Here is a 5,155-nt window from a genome sequence, read left to right as displayed (position 1 = left end):
TTCTCTCCTCATCACTGGTGCTAGAGTGTGTTTTTGGAAAATGAATGCATGTATTCAGATATTTTTATGTATAATTTCCAGGTAGCTCCTTGTCTTCCAATCCAGCTCCATCAATAATTTGCAAAGTTTCATTGCAGAGACCCATACAGTCAGAAAAAAATAGATCACTCCCTTCAAACCTCATAAAACAATAAACTGCCTGTACTGCAATTACGGATTCAGATTTTACACCCTCAGCACATTTGTCCCATCCATATCTGTATGAAAAATGTATGCCTGGATACGGGAACCATTTAACTTGTGCAGTCTTATGCCTGGCTATGTTCCAGTTAACATCTGGGAAGAGAACACCTCCTCCTCCTCCCCTCAGCATGGCTTGCCCTGTGTCTTCATGCCCAGCTTTGCTCCTGATAATCCTGGAAGGAATTTGATATCTGTCTGAAACCTACATGAAGTGGAGGCAATACATCTTTGTGCCCAGAGTACATCAAGACACATTGTCTCTGCCATCTGTTACACAGGCATAAGAGTGTATGCACTCCCTAGATGGTGCACTGTTCTGACTGTCTAATGTGGTCAACAATACATAAAGAAACTCAGAGGAAGCCATGATCCACTGATTACAAATAATTACTCAGCCTGTAAACTGGGACTTCATTAACTGTGATTTTCAGTGCCGCTGTGAAATGGAAGCAGTATTCACTGGCAGCATATATTTATTCCCCAAACAATCTTTACAGCATTTTAAGAGAAGGGGTAAGGCTTCTGCTTCCTTATTTGATTCTGTTCCATTCCATATGAAGAGCAATATTTTTCATAACGTTTTCGAACTACTTGGCTGCTGTCATCTCAAGCATGAGTCCCACACTTTCTAATAAATGCCCATATATTTTTATTTTTAGGGAGGGCTGTTATGTGGTCCCTCATCTATACAGCATTCACTCTTTTATGCTTCTGATTTAGGTTCATATACCAGTATTGCCCCTTTTTACAGGTTCTTTGCTTAAATCCAGGTAACAGGTGTTTTGCTTAGCTCTCACTTCCATTATCCACTCCACTTAATTCCTCTGAGAGCAGTTCTATGTATATTAGGTCTTGACAGAAAGATTACAGTTAATTTTTTTCTATTACTAACAGCCTTGGGCACCTTGGAAATACTTTCATTTCATCCTACTACCAGACAGTTAAAACCCTTTGAAATCATTACACAGTAGAGCACCACAAGAGCTGAAAATGAGCACCACATGCTCCAGTATTGTATGTCCAAGTCATGTGCCATAACTACAGGCAGCGTTTCTCTAGCTCTCGGTATTTCAGCAGTGAAAGGAAAAGCAGGGCAGAAAGAAAGGATATACACAGACGTCACCAGACAGCAAACTAGCACAATTTTCTCTCTTTTATTATCACTGGCTCTGCAACTTCAGCTGTCTCTAGGGAATCAAACCAGAACATTTTTTAAAAAAAATTGTCTGTATTTTTAATGAGTTGTTTACTTTATTTTTCTTTTGCTTATAAACAGAGGGCTGGATCTTAAGGACACACATACACACAAACCCTCTGCTCTTCGTGAAATATGGTTGGAAGGGAAGATTCAATGCAGGACGCTCCAGTTTAAGAAACCTCATGTGCAGCTCCTGAATATGTGCAAAAGATCTAACTACTGACAGCCCTTATTGAAATAGCTTTTATTAAGGAACTTCCTGACATTAGTTCTCCCCCTGCAACAGTTGATTAGCATCTTCACATTCTTTGTAATTTCTTGAGTTTCTGATTGATCAATGGCGCATAGAAAAGCAACTATACAGCTAGAACACAACTTAAATAAGAGTGAAAGTTTATGAAGCAGCTTTGTCTAGGAGCTGCACCAGCATTTTCCTTGGGGGGGGGGGGCGGGATCTCATAAGCAATACCGAGAGGAAGGTTGGGAAGGAATAAAGAGAGGGAAATCTTTTCCAGCTACATAATGGAAATCTTTTCCAGCTTCATCTTTGATGAAGATTATGCTTTTCTTCCTGTCTCAGGTACCTCACAATGTTTGGGCATATCCAGAGGCAGTTCAACAGGAAAGGAGTTAAATGGGAGAACATTTTTGCTAAGGATTGCTTTTCTCCCTCCCACTTCAGGTAACCCCATAAGGCTTGATGTGTACATCCTTAGATGTGAGCCAAGGCTTGCAGTTAGGGATGCCAGTCTCCAAGTGGGGGTGGAGGGATCCCCTGATTTTGTAGGCTCCTGCTTGCCACCAGCCAGCTGGCAAGCAAGCAAGCCCTGCCCCCGAGCCCCATCCCCAACAGTAACCACCAATGACCACCCCTCTCTCTCCCCCTCCTCCTGTGAAATTTAAAGGAACCTCCAGCTGATAGGTGGGAGCACATGACCCATTGATCAGCTGGAGGGCCCTTTAAATCTTGCAGGAGGGGAGGGAGAGGGGTGATGGCTGGCTGCACACCTGAACTCCAAGGCAAATTCACTACTTGGTGTTCAGGCATGCAGGGTGCTGGTGCACTCACTTGCAAATCCTGTGTCAATGCAAGTCTGCGCCAATGGCCATCTTCCATGGGGCTGCATCCCTAGCATGATGTCACCATGGGGCTGCATCCCTAGCATGATGTCACCATGTTCCACATGATGTCACCATGTTGGGGACATCCCCACACCCTCCAGGAATACCGCCCCCCCAAAGTCCCCCACCAGTGACAAGGCAGGACCTGGCAACCCTACTTGCAGTCTTTGTCTTCAATCAAGCCAGGAAATGATCTGAGATGCCTTTGTTTTGTTTGTTTGCTTGCTTTGTTGTTTATTTATGCATTTTCTTTCTAGTTGTAGGTTGCTTTGGGTCCTTTTTGGAGAAAAGTGGGATAGAAATACTTCATTAAATACAATATTGATGGCAAAGGGTTTTTTTTAAAGAAATAAAGCTGAAGAGTTCATGCTTCTAAACCAATGCCTTCTAATGAATGATAAAGGCTACACAGGTCTCCATCACTGAATGTAGCCAAGGAACAACATGTAGCTATGAACTCTTGCAAGGGTTATGCACAAAAATGTGCTTTGGAGCTGGATATTATGGGCTCATCTGTGATTGGTTATTTCTAATTTGTATTCAAAGCCTCTAGTTGGAGTGGAGCTCTGACATGGAGCATTATTACTGGATGGGGATTTTTAAACTTTTTCTCCCATGCTATTTCTAGAACTAACAGTGCAATTAACAGACTTAGAAAATGTAACTCTCTTTGGACTGCACTGTAAAACACTCTTCACCCCTCCAAGATGCTGTTGGGCATCTGAACAAATAGCACCCTTAAGAACAGATTTAGATGTTGGGAATTGCATAAGGAAAAGGATTAGGCAGCCTTCTGCCAGTTCCAGTGCTTCAATGAAATATGAAAGGCTTCTCTTCCTTCATGACTGTTTTATCTTAAAACTTAAATTGTCAGGCTATCCATACAGATCTCCAATGTAACATATAGTTGGGCCAATATGTTTGTCTTGTCTCTCATACTTACATTTATATGCTGACCTATTAAAGGAGGCTTACAACATAACACATAAAATAATAAAAATTAACAGCCAATTAACCCCAAATCATAAAAGCACATAAAAACCCATAGCATACAAGATTTGGCAGCCTAAATAATACTTGTAACAGTCCTCAGGCTAGAAACAGATTATAAAAACATTTTAAAATATAAAAATCCCTAGTTTGGTAATCTGTCTTATAAAAGACAATAGGGTAGGCATTAGGCAAGCCTCATGGTAGAGGGCATTGCTGATGGATGAATATGATTGTAGATTAACACAGGTTTGTCTGTTTAAAGAAGGCAACAAGATCCCAAGATAAATTCCAGGAAGGAAGGCTGACATATTTACTAAGGCATGGGTAAGAGGAGTGGTAGAATCAACAAACCAAATAACTGGATAAAACTATTTTTAGCCTTCACCCCTTTGGACCAAGTCCTTCACTTTGCACAAAGGACTAATTTTGGTTCAGAATGCAAAACTCTTTTAATCTATACTTTTGGTCAAAAGTTGTCTTGGAGGGAAATTTTTAAGATGGACTACAAGTTCTGATTGACCTACTTAACAAAGTCAAAAATTAGAAGGGAAACCCATAAATTGGGAAGCCAGGGGTACAGTTCTGTGTCAGATCTTCATCAAACACTTCAGACAAACCTCAGTATGTTTTCCGGTAAGGGTGATGCCCCTAACCAATCACTAAGGAAGAGGGATGCTGATACATCATAAGTATATCTAGCAAGTCACTGTATTTTCTTTTGTTTCTTAGTGTTTTTTATTAGTTGACCTTATATACTGTTCCTAAATATCTATGCTTTATAAAATATGTGATTATTCCATAAAACCCTTTTTTTTAAAATCATGATCACAGAGTTCAGGGATTGAACCTTTTGGATTAAAGCCGACTCATGAGACTTCTATTCAAGTTTCTGGTTTACCAAGTTCACCAGGGACAGAGTGCTGAATCGGACAGCTCCATCAGAGAGAAAGGGAAGGTAGGAAAGGGTAAACCACCTTTATGCCTGCATGCACTCACACACATTGTCAGCAGAGAGGCTACCTAGTCCAACAAGCCTAATGGGATCATTAGTTCAGAGGTGAGATTACTCCCATATTGATCAAATGTTCAAAGAGGTCCCTTGGTGGTGGCATGCTACCTGAGTTTATCAAAAGGAAAAGAAGCAAGTTTTAAAAAATAACTTTGGTCGTTTTCGCACTCACCTTAATCAGCAGCAACGACCCTCTTCACCGCGCAGGATCTGCGCGGATTTCGCACTAATTGCCGCGGAGCACCCAGAAGAGCCGGAAAGTCCCGGCGCTTTTGCGGCGCAAACGGAAACTGGTTTTTGGTGGTTTCCGTTTGCGCCGCAAAAGCGCCGGGACTTTCCGGCTCTTCTGGGTGCTCTGCGGCAATTAGTGCGAAATCCGCGCAGACCCTGCGCGGTGAAGAGGGTCGTCGCTGCTGATTAAGGTGAGTGCGAAAACGACCTTTGCCTCCATCAGCATCAGCCCTGCAGTTAGGGATCCCAGTCTGAGAGTCTTTCACAGAGATTATCCAAAGGCGAGGAGCCACAATGGATTGCCCTCCTGACTCACCTCTGCAAGTGGGGCACAGAGAACAGAAATTGCAAAGAGAATC

The sequence above is a fragment of the Heteronotia binoei genome, chromosome 5 (genome assembly GCF_032191835.1).
Source record: "Heteronotia binoei isolate CCM8104 ecotype False Entrance Well chromosome 5, APGP_CSIRO_Hbin_v1, whole genome shotgun sequence".
Classification (NCBI taxonomy): Eukaryota; Metazoa; Chordata; class Lepidosauria; order Squamata; family Gekkonidae; genus Heteronotia; species Heteronotia binoei.
This window is presented reverse-complemented; position numbering follows the sequence as displayed.